At 49.1% G+C, this 12,187-nt stretch overlaps 1 protein-coding gene across 5 annotated transcripts in view; it reads left to right on the top strand.

Annotated features, from left to right (window-relative positions):
• The window catches only part of LMO7 (LIM domain 7), a 254,442-nt gene that overhangs the window by 50,083 nt on the left and 192,172 nt on the right, over positions 1-12,187 (top strand). The window lies entirely within an intron of this gene.

Genomic DNA, 12,187 nt, shown 5'->3' with positions numbered 1-12,187 from the left:
AAGAAGGGGTGATGGGAACCTGAAAGAAGACAGTTGTCAGATGTCAACGATGGACTCTTTCTCACTCCTTTATGTTACTCATGCCGAGTACCTTTCAGTATGTGAAACTGTCTTCTAAAGTATCTTTTTTGATGAAGTACCTGTTTGGATCACTTGCCCATTTAAAAAAATCGGTTGTTTGTGATCAAGTGTGTGTTTATCCTGTATATGTGTATAAGCTGAGATTTTCAGCACATTTTTAATGCAGTTTTTATGGTAAAATTAGGTGCCTTGGCTGATATTATGGTTGGCTTATACTCAAGTATATACAGTATATTTATACACACACACATATATTCTAGACACAAATTCTTTAGCAGATATGCTTCATGAATATTTTCTTTTAGATAGGGACCGTGTATATGTGTTTTAATTAACCATGTCTTTCAAAGGGTTGAAGTAAACATTTGGCTAAAATCAGTGTATTTTTTTCTTTCATGGATTATACTTTTAATTTTATATCTAAGAATTTTGGCTAGTCCAAGCTCACAAAGATTTTGCCCAATATTTTCTTCTGGAAGTTTTATCATTTTAAAATGAGTTTACAGTTAGGTCTGAGAACCATTTTGAGTCAGTCACTGTGAATTATTTTGGTGATAGGTAACCTAGATGTTTCAAGGAGAGAACTTTTCCTACAAGAAACTTGGTAAAATATTCACACAGAAAAAAAATAGACTGACTAAAATTAGGTCAAGGTGTGGATTGAGATTTATGGGCATAAGATCATTCAGTAGTCTTCCAAGACTAGTTGCTATCAGTCTCAGTGACTGCCTTCTTGTGTGTATTCTCCTGGTCTGCTTCCTACTCAGTTTTGTTATCCTTTTGTAGTGCTGTTGAACACGGGAGCAGTGTTTTCCATGTGTTTGTTGACAACATTCCCGAAGAAAATCAAACTCACTCTGCCGTGGAGTTGATGCTGGGTCATAGCCACCCTGTAGGAGAGGGTGGAACTGCCCTGTGAGTTTCTGAGACTGTCACTCTTGCTGGGAGGAGCAAGCCCTGTCTTTCTCCTGAAGGGCCTCTGGTGGCTTCTAGCGGTTGACCCTGCTGTTAGCCCAGTGCATCACCCCAGCACTGTCAGGGCTCCCCGCACTCTGGCCCGACCTCACCTACAGAACCTGCCTTCACTACCCCCTCTCCGGAGTGTCTTTCTGATATTCTGATTGATGCCGCAAATTCAAGTCAAATATAAGAAATATACTCGGTGACACCAATTTCTGGTGGTTCCTCCGCACATTTAGATTTTTCACCGCAGTTCCCAGCATCAGGTTTGTGACACAGCTGGAGGAGGCAGCGCTGGCAGACAGGTCTCTCTGACCCAGCCCCTGCCATTGTTCCTTCCAGCACGGAGCCTTGCCTTCCGCTTCTTATGTAAGTGCTTTGCGGTTTGTCAGGAGCTCCAGGTGTCTGCTGCTAGCTGCTCTTAAGAAGCCACTTCTAGGGCTGATCGTTCATGACAGTGAGCTGTATTGGGTTAACTCTGGTAAATTCCACCCGTCTCGAGCTACTTAGAAATTCTTCCATAAAAGTAGAAATAGAAGAGCCTTTAAACATGTTTTTCATAACTTCCCAATCATCTTATCATCCAGGGAATCTTCCCTCAAGTGTTTAGATCCCAAGAAAGGCTTTACCTCCCTGCACACCCGTCGGTTTGGATGTTTCTGTGGAATTCGCCATTATTTCATCTTTGCATAGCTGAGATTCAGTAAGCAACCTGTGACGGCAGCGTGAACCTCCAGTAACCTGAGCTGGCCGTCCCTGTGATCCCAGCGACTAGAGCTGACTTCTGTGGGTACAGTGGAAGGAAATGGAAAGCCTCGTCCACCAAAAGAATTCTGAAGAAAGAGGCCCCTTGAAAGATAAAAGTCGGAGACTGCATTGTAATCTTCTCACTGCCTGCAGCCTTGTTAACCCGAGGAGGCGCTGTGGAGTCGGTCCTTGGATCTGTCCTCTGGAAACTCACTCAGCAGTGTTGTTGTTAACGATCATCTTACATAACAGGCACATAACATTTTATTACCAGGAGGACACTCGAGGCTTTGAGTCTTTGCTCTCTCAGTTCTTAACTATGGAAGTGTGAGATATGTGAATATTATATCAAGAACACGAAAAAACAAAAAAACAAGAAGAAGTCTCACTTGACCAGTGGTGACCGTGGGTGAAGGAGTGAGCGAGCGTCAGCTCAGGAGGCACTGATTTATGGTTCTCGTGGTGGTGCGGGATAATTTGGAAAAGGACACGAACAGAGGTGTACAGCACCAAGGAATAACCCAGGTACGGTGCTTGTGGAGGTTGTTGAAGTGGAGATTGTCTTATTGCATATGTCTTGGCCACAATTAAAAAATAATAACCCCACAAATAACAATGAATACAAGTAAGGGGAAATGTTCTAACACTGATGTGGTACACGGTAAAGTTGATTGAACACCTCCTCTTCTTTTTTTGAAATCATTTTATTAGGGGCTCATACAGCTCTTATCACAATCCATACACACATCCATTGTGTCAAGCATATTGGTGCATTTGTTGCCATCATCATTCTCAAAACTTTTGCTTTCTGCTTGAGCCCTTGGTATCAGCTCCTCAATTTCTCCCTCCCTCCCTGCGCCCCTCCCTCACGAACCCTTGATAATTTGTCAATTATTATTATTTTGTCATGTTTTACACTGTACGATGTCTCCCTTCACCTACTTTTCTGTTGTCCATCCCACAGGGAAGGGGTTATATGTAGATCATTGTGATCGGTTCCCCTGTTCTCCCCCATTTCCCCTTCCCCTCCTGATGCAGGCCTTGTGTTAGCATCTGTTCAGAAATATTATCAGGCTGTCATGTCAGATGCTTTTCCTTAAGGAAAACAGGTGGATACCTTTTGAGGACACAAGGCGTGGGGACATTCTAGAACACAGTACAGTTTGGGGCACCATTGGAAGAGTCCCATAGAGGACCGGACCTTCTGAACCACCAGAGGGCAGTATTCATTCAACAAACCCCCAGTGCCACTGAGTACCTTGGGGACAGTTGGGGGAGGGCTTAGGGGTGAAGCCAGCTTTGCACTGACTCTGTACTTCTGCCTTTTCGCCACCTACCTGATTAACTCCAGCAAACCGGGACTTTGCTCACTCAGGTTTCTTAGTCCTCTCCGAGCGGAGTATATCTCACGGCATCTCTGATTTGCGCACATCTACAGCATTTGCTGTGTTCCTTTTTTAAAAGAAAAAATGAAATGCTGTATTTGAAGGTAGACGAAAGCAGTCATTTGCTTTTACTGCATGACTGTGAAATTCGTAACTCTACTGCATCCCAGTAAAGAGTCAATAATAGGTTATTTTTTGGGGTTTTCTTTTTTTATTAAATGATCATTTTATTGGGGGGTGCCTACAACTCTTATAACAATCCATACATCAATTGTATCAAGCATATTTGTACATATTTTCCATCATTCTTTTCTAGACATTTACCTTCTGTTGTGCCGTTGGTATCAGCGCCTCTTTTTCCTTTAACTCCACCCCTACCTCCACCCGTGTGACCCCTTGATAAATTATAAATTATTATTCTCACATATTACACCGATTGCTATCTCCCTCCCCGCATGGTTTCTGTTGCTCATCCCCCTGAAGTGGGGAATAACTTCTATAACATGAAAGTAATTCAAGTCATTTGTTAAGATAGTCACACTGAAGACTCCTATATCACATTGTAAATGGATCCAAATCTTAAGGACTGAATTCTAGAGTAAATCATGTTGAAGAGGAATTAAGCTGCAAGGAACCCACTGAGTACACCAAGTAGACGAAGACAAAACCTCACCTGTGTGGAGGTCTGCTGTCATCAGGCGCCAGTGAGTCCGTTCTGTGTGCAACTGAACGAAATGCTGCCCGGGCCTGGGCCGGCCTCACCAGGGTACTTTTGTTTGCGCCCATCGGTGCAGCCACTGTGTCAGTCCAGCTGGTGGAGGATCTGCCTCTTTACCTGCCCCTCCACATCACCAAGCTTGATGTCCTGCTCCAGAGACTGGTCTCCCCTGCCAACATGTACAAAGTATGTGAGACCAAGTCTCACCATCCTTGCAGCTAAGGCAGCGGTTCTCAACCTGTGGGTCATGACCCCTTTGGGGGTTGACCGACCCTTTCACGGGGTCGCCCGATTCATCACAGTAGCAAAATAACAGTGATGAAGTAGCAACGAAAATAATGGTTGGGGGCTCCGCACCACATGAGGAAGGCCCTCCCTGAGCTGCATGCTCATCTGGACCTCTGCGGACACAGGCCCACAGCCGGACTGTGTCCCTCTGAAGACAGGTGTGACCCCCTCAGTCCTGGCCTGTTGGCCTTTGTGTTGTGTGCACCCCGTTTTCCAGCAGCAGCACTCGTAAAACAAGCTGCTTCCTTAAGGAGCGTCTCCTCCCTGGCCCAGGCTGAACTATTGCACATCATCCTCACTAGAGACTGGGAAGCTGCTAGCCTTCCCTTCTGAGGATGATGTGCAATAGTTCAGCCTGGGCCTCCCTCTGTGGCTGGCTTCCTGCACCAGTTACCTGCGGGCCAGTCCCTCGGGGCCATCACCTGGAGCTCAGACGCCCACAGCCAGCCCTGTCCTTGTTTGCTCTGTGCTGTGTCCAGAGCTGCTAGGCCCTCGGAGGCCCACTCTGCGTTCTGTGTATTGACAATGGCCCCAGCGCCACGTGTGGCTGTCGTGCAGGTGAGTGGATACCTGAAACTTGTCAAGAACGTCTGCTGGCCAATGGTTTCCGTCGAGGGCCGGGTGGGGAAGGAAGGCAGACTGACAGTGTGGGCTGTCAGGGCTCTGTGATGACCACTCGCCTCTGCCGACCCCAGTACAGCAGGCCCTCTGCAAACGGGCCAGGCGGCTGTGTTCCAGGACGTTTCATGGCTAAAACCAGGCAGCAGGCTAGGCTACGCCAAGCCACAGTTTGCCCACGCGTGGTCTAAGACACGCTTCAATCAAATCAGTATAAATATGTTGAATCTTTTGTTGCTTTTTGAGTTGTACTGAACATACGCAGAAAAGTACACATATCCTGCGGTGGACCCGCATGTGTTTCCACTGCCCAAACAGGAATTCCAACCACGTTTTTCTTCAAGGAAGTTCTCAGGAATCAGGTAAAGGATCATCTACCTTAAAGCCATCTGGTTGATGCTGACTCTATAGGACAGGATCTACCTGCCCCATGTATTTCTGGCCATTAGGACAGGATCTACCTGCCCCATGTATTTCTGGCCGTTAACTGTTTACCGGAGTAGGAAGCCCCTCTATTCCTCTGAGCTGCTGGTGGTTTCTAACTGCTGCCTGTGGGATCACAGCCCAACATAGAACCACCTCGCCACCAGGGCTCCCCAGGGCTCCTCTGTCCTCACAGCCCTGGAGTCAGCGCTGACTCAGTGAGCCCTGTGGGTTTCTACTCTGTAACACCCATTCTGTTTCCAATGGAGCTGCTGGTTGGTGGTTTCGAATTCCCGACTGTGCGGATCACAGCCCAACGCATAACCGCTGCACTCCGCCAGGGCTCGGTCTGCCTATCTTGATGTAAATATAGGTTTAAAAGTTACCGTTAAAATGGAGATTTCATTTTAATAATGCAGAGTTATGCTAAGTCCCTTTGCCGTATTCTTTCATCAGAACTGTAAGTTTCTCTAAGCAAAATGGTGACGGGGAAAGGGCTTTGTAAAAAGCTTTAAACATGGCTTCTCAGCCTTTTGGCGAAGATCAAGCCTAAGAAGCTTTAAGCAATAATTTTTGCTTCAAGTGATGCGAGCATAACCAAAATAGTTCCCTGTTTATAGACCAGGGCCCCACTGTTTGAAGTATCACCCGCCCCATCCGTCTTCTGAGGGTGAGTTAGGGAGAAATTGGTTGTTCAATTTAGTCTTAACATGTATAATATTTAATCATTTAAAAAAATGTAGCATTGCTGGTTCTGGGCCTGACCTAGGGTGTCTAAGTTATTTACCATGAAATATCATATGGAAATGTTTAATGTCACGCAGAGGGCAGTCTTCCAGCCGAACTCCTGTTGTCTGGTCCTGTCTTCCTTCATTACCCCATACCACCTACAGCCTTGTCTGCTAGCCAACGCCCATCTCCCTCACAGTCATTTCCACCCCAACCCCAGCAGACCACCCAGTGTCTACCCCTTCCTCAGACTTTACTTATCTCTTTCCTTGAAATGAAACTCAGGGCCCCTGGTGGTGCCGTGGTTACGTGCAGCACTGCAGTCCACCAGGTCAACGGTTCATAACCACCAGCCACCCAGAAGGAGAAAGACCAGGCTTTCCCCTCCCATACACAGTGGCAGTCTCGGAGACTCAAAGGGGCAATTCTTCCCTGTCCTGTAGGGTCTCCATGAGTTGGCATTGGCTCTCTGGCAGTGAATTTTAAGTGAGACCCTGTCTTCTCTCACTCCTGAGAACCTGAGCATTTTCCTCATAACGCTGACACCTTTGGGTCAGCAGTTGTGGCCACTTTCAGGCAATTGCTCTTGAAGAGCTCACTCCCTGTCCTTCTCCCTTCTGGCTTTGTTGTTGCTGCTAGTTGTGAATGGCCAGTATTTTCTGATTGCAGGGTGTCCCTGGGTGGGGCCTGTGGTTAAAAGTATGGAGAGTTCACCCAAAGATCCCAAGAAAAGCCTGGTGACCCCCTTCTGGAAAACTAGTCATTGGAAACCCAGTGACACACAGTACTACTCAGGCACCTACGGCTGCAAATGAACTGGAGACCCTGGCTCATTGCCTTCCTCCCCATCAACTTGATTGGTTTCAAGGTAGGTCTGGAGGTGTATTGAGTTTTTGTGTGTGTTTGATAGACTAGAGAAACAAATTCATAGATACTCACATGTGTATAAAAATAGCTTTATATACAAGAGCAATTGAATATTGAGAAAACAGCCCAGTCCAGATCAAGTCCATTAATCCGATATTAGCTCATATGTCTGATACCAATCTGTAAAGTCCTCTTCTGACTCAGGAAACACGTGCAATGATGTGGAATGCAGGACGATCACAGGCCAGTGAGTGGAAAGCCTTGTGGATCCAGTAGTGGTGTAAGCATCACAGTGCTGGCAGGGGTCTCCATGTGACTTCTCCAGCTCAGGGCACTAGTGCAGTTCCGTGTGTCTTGACAGTAGAGCATCCATCAGGGAGTGAGCAGAGAGAGTCTCCTGCCTCCAAGGAGGAAATAAGGATTTCCCAGAATCCTCAGGGGAAGGCCAGGCCCACACAGAGGTCTCACTGGCTGTCACGTGATTGACAGACTAGACTCTACCCCATTCACACTTAATCTCTCAAGTCCCACCTTGACACCAGATCCTGTACCTACCACAATTCTCTAACCACCCATTACCATGACTCCCACTTGCCCTCTAGCCCCTTTCTTTGACGGCCTAGAGGAGTGACTTTACTTTGCATCACTAACTACCAGCACCTGACCTTTTCTCTCAAGTTCAACTTCTACAGGGGCAGTGCATGTTTTTGATGAGGCCCTTCTAGCCAGAGTCTCCATAACTCCCACCAAATGACCTTTGCCTATCAGGGCCTGGGTAAGAAGGTGGGGAAGACACTGATAGGATTCACCTGTAGTTGCTAACAGGCCACACTGTGATGGCTGTCCTGCTGGGTATAAGATGAGCTCTTTGGAGACGCAGAAGGCGGGACTCTCCCTTCCACCACCAGGCAGGAGTGGCGCGAGCCATCCGGATCCCGAGATCCCGGTGCAGTGAACCTCGTGATCCAGAAGACAGCTGGGGCTTCAGCGGAACAACAGCAGAAGCGGAGCATGACCGAGTGGTGGGCTTCCCAGGCCACAGAGCGAGTGACCTTAGTGTTTTCTAGGGCAGGAGGCTGGCTTGTGGCATAGGGGGCGCCTGGGCACTTAACTGGGGGAGCTGGGCTGCTGACTCACAGAGGTGGAAGCTCACCGGAGTGGTGAGGCCTGATTTGCCTCTGGGAACTTCTCCTGGGAGCTAGGTTTGCTGTCTGTTGGGGCTGAATGCCTTTGGGGTGAGGCTTGTAGAAGAGTTGTAACAAGTCCTGACTGAACATCTGTATGCTGTACATTTCTCGCCGGCACTGTAACCTTTTCGCATCCTAATAAACCCTGTAATCACGAGCACTGCCATGACCATGAGTGGTCAAACGCAGTCGCGGGAAAAATCGTGCTGTGAGTGCGCATCTACATCTAAGTGCGCATAAGACTGGTCAACAGGGTTGTGCTTGCTATGAGCCCCAGTGGCTTAGAGGCTTACTCACTGCGCTGCTAACTACAAGGTGAGCAGTGTGAAACCACCAGCCGCTCCATGGGAGAAAGACGAGGCTTTCTACTCCTGTACAGCTTTCCAGTCTCAGAAACCCACAGGGGCAGTTCGACCCTGTCCTATGGGGTCGCTATGAGTTGACATTGACTCAATGACAGTGAGGGGCTTGTGTGTGTGTGTGTGTGTGTGTGTGTGTGTGTGTGTGTGATGCTTTTCTTGTTAGCTTTCTGCTTTCACGCACTCCACCTGCACATATCGGTACACTGTGAGTTGGTGGGCCATGGGCCATAGACGCCCCCCAGCAAGTTCTGGGTCATCAGTGGGCTCAGTGTCTCCCTCACCGACTAGGCTATTTACCCACAGCTGGCAGGAATGCAACAGTTCCCTGCATTTTTTCCAGAGACATGGGGATCCTGCACGCATGGCTGTCATCATGTTCCCTCTGGTTATCCATCCAAGTGCTGGGAGACATCATAGCAGCTATTACATGACTGTGATTCCCGGGCAATGCATGCATCTTGGAGAAAGATTCTCTCTCCGGGAGCATTAACTCATTTTACCAAGGCTTCTGTAGAAGTTGGGTCATCCCCATGTACCTTAGGTTAGAGTTGAATGGGTGCTAAAAGAGGCCTTTCAAGCAAACCTGAAGCAATGCTGGGACATCCTGCCCGGTTTGGATAAAGCTGAGTCAACGGTCCGGTGCGCACGCCCGTGTAAATGGGCCTGCTCATGTCCAGGGCTGTGAGGACGTGGGTATAGGAACCGTGACTCGCCCGGAGGTACCGGGGAGTGGCGTGTTTGGTCTCCATCAAGAACGTGAGGTAGAATTTTGGGTTAGGGGTATGGCCTGTGGTGGTAATCGAGTCATGCAGTGCGCTGGAGTAGCCTGCTATGGCCCCAAAGGCAGTCTTTGGGTTGATGATAGAGACCACCGTCATCAGAGGAAGCCCGCGTTGGAAGGACCGCATTTTGAGAGCTGGAGAAACGCAGTCGTCGGGCTGTCTCCCACTGACATTTGGTCTATTAGTAGCCTGCTTTGGGAAGATCGGCTTCATTGTGTGGCCAGGAAGGGTTTCATCAAAATTTCATGCCCCCTCCGTGACTCTCCCTTGTCTATGGCTGCCATCTGGCTGTGCCCGAGGCTGGGCATCATGTGGTCCGCACAGCCCTCTTCTCAACCTGCCTGGAATCTGCTCACCTTTTCCTCCCATTTTCTCTCTCCTGGCTCTGATCTCGCTTCCAGGTGTGTGGTAATTGCCCCCCTCCTTTGGTAGCAGAGGGAAATATTACTTAATGTGGGTGCCGGGCCTCTCCTTCTCCCTCCAGGCATTGGTTAGGCCACTCACGTCTTGCCAGGAGCGCTGAGCTTAGGGACCAACTGCCCTGGTGTTGTTGGTGCCATCTGTCTGATCTGCGGCTCTTGTGCAGAATTGTAGCCCAACGAGTCCTGGGGGCCAACTAATATGGCTTCAGCACCTCCTCCGGCCTTCCACGACTGCCGCCTCTGTGGGTGTCAGCCAGCCCCCTTGTCTTGTTCTGCTTCCTCCACCCCTACCATTTATTTTAAAAAAAAACACAGACCCGTGCTCTTGAATTCCCCGGGCCTCTCCAGTCTCTGAATTTGAATGAGGGCTCACTGTGTATCTCATTGATTGGGTCTCTTTGAACCTATGGGCCTTTACAAAAACTAAACCATGTCTTTTACAAAAAGACATCTGTGCGTGTGTGTGTGTGTATACATATTTTGATGAAATTTTGATGAAACCCTTCCTGACCACACAATGAAAGCCTGTCTTCCCAAAGCAGGCAAATAATAGACCAAATGTTCCCCCCCCCCAAAAAAAACAAACAAACACACACACAAAACAGACTTTTATTTACTGTAGTTTGAGTGATATATACCGTAGAGTTGGAGAGGCTTCTGATGACCCCGAAACGTCAATGTAGAAAAAAGGATGCCCCAATAATGGCGGTGTAAGGAAGGTGGGGTTAAAGGCACCGCAGTGTTGCAGGTGTGGAGGAGGAAGGCATCTTCTTGTAGGCAGGGGTGTGGGTGCCGTGGCTTTGGAGTGGGCTACAAGGCTGGGCTGCTAACTGCAAAGTCAGCAGTTTGAAACCATATCTGCTCTGAAAGAAAGTTCAGGCTACCTGCTTCCGTGAAGACCTGCAGCCCCACGGGCAGTTCTCTGTCCTACAGGGAGGGAGAGTCAGGCTGAGTCGGAATCCACCCCATCGACCCCATCGCAGTGAGTTTGGGGAGATGTCATTTGAGTTGTTGACAAAGAGCAGGTTTTGTTTACATGCTGGAAGGGGTTGGAGGATATTGAGTTTTTGTGTTTAGGAAAAATCAATGATTTCTTCATGCGTGTGAATCAAGGGCGAAAGGCTGGAGGTGGCCAGGCTTTTCCTTTGTAGGGACTGAAGGCCATTGAAGTGCGGAGCGAATTAAAGGCGGAGTAACCAGTAAGCTATTCAGGTGTTAACTATGGTCTAAGGGAAAGACCAGGACTGCGGTTTGCATTTGGAGAGACTAGGAAGCCCCTAGGGCAGCGGGTCTTGACCTTGTGGGTCGCGACCCCTTGGGGGGGGTGGGTCCAAAAACCCGTTCACAGGGGTCGCCCGATTCTGAACAGTAGCAAAATGACAGTGATAAAGTATACAACGAAAAAAAATGTTATGGATGGTTGTCACCACAACACGAGGAACTGTATTTAAGGGTCATGGCATTAGGAAGGTGGAGGGCCACTGCCCTGGGGGGCCCTGGTGGCATAGTGGTTACACGTTGGGCTTCTTACTGCAAGGTCAGCAGTTCAAAACCACCAGCTGCTCCCCAGGGGGAAAGATGAGGTTTTCTACTCCCATAAAGAGTTTCAGCCTTGGAAACCCACAGGGAGAGTTCTAGCCTGTCCTGGCTGGGGGTCGGGGGAGGTTTGCTACAAGTCAGCATCCATTCAGGGCATAGAGAGGTTTCGTTCTGTAAATGGGAAATCTCTGAGGAATGAACAGCAAAGAGCAGGAAGGCAGGCCTCAGTGGTGTGGTGGGTTACACGCTGGCTGTGAACCACCAAACTGGTGGAGTCACAGCCTCAGAAACCCATGGGCACTCTGTTTGCCCTGTCAGGGGGACAGGAGCTGGAACTGACCCCATGACAATGAGCCAGGTTTGGCTTTCGTTGGCCGGCTTACCCTTCATTCTTGTGGGGTCCGTGCCCCCGGAGGAGTGTGCATGTCTGATTTCAGTACCTCAGTTAGCTGCGGTGACTCATCCTTCGTGGCGAGGCCACTGTGAGTGTTAGGGCTGGGGGTCCCTTGGGGAAACGTGGCACCGAGGGCTAACTCTGGAGATGATAGGCAGTCTTCAGACTTGCCCCGTGGAAGGTCTCCAGGAATCGACCACATGCAGAAGGTGAGAGGGAGAGCACCTAGCAGTTTCAATGAGGGAGCGGTTGGCAGGTGAAGCGGCAGAGTTTCAGCGGAGGGTGAAGTCACGGCCTTTGAGAAGCTTCCGGATGCACTCCTGCCTCCCACACAGCCCTCCTGCCGCACCGCCACTCTCTCGGCCGGATCCTTCCTGATCTTGCTGCAGTGCATCTGCCCAGCTGTCCCTCCCTTTGAAGGGTGTGTAGTTCTGAGTTTGCAGGGCAGAATCGGTGTGTCCCTTCCACTCCGTGGGCTTCCTGGAAGGCAGATTCCTGGTCTCCCTGGGGCTGGAGTCAAAGATGGAAATGTGTGTCGGCCTGCGTACGGAGAGGCTCTGCAGATGTAAGTGCCCACACAACTTAGCTGAGTTACAGCTCGTTTTCTCTGTCACAAGTTTACTTTCTCCAAAAACATGGAGAGGATTCCATTTAGGAACATGTTTTTCATGGCAGAAGGTTGGCG

This window comes from Tenrec ecaudatus, chromosome 11, assembly GCF_050624435.1.
Source record: "Tenrec ecaudatus isolate mTenEca1 chromosome 11, mTenEca1.hap1, whole genome shotgun sequence".
Classification (NCBI taxonomy): Eukaryota; Metazoa; Chordata; class Mammalia; order Afrosoricida; family Tenrecidae; genus Tenrec; species Tenrec ecaudatus.
This window is presented reverse-complemented; position numbering and strand designations above follow the sequence as displayed.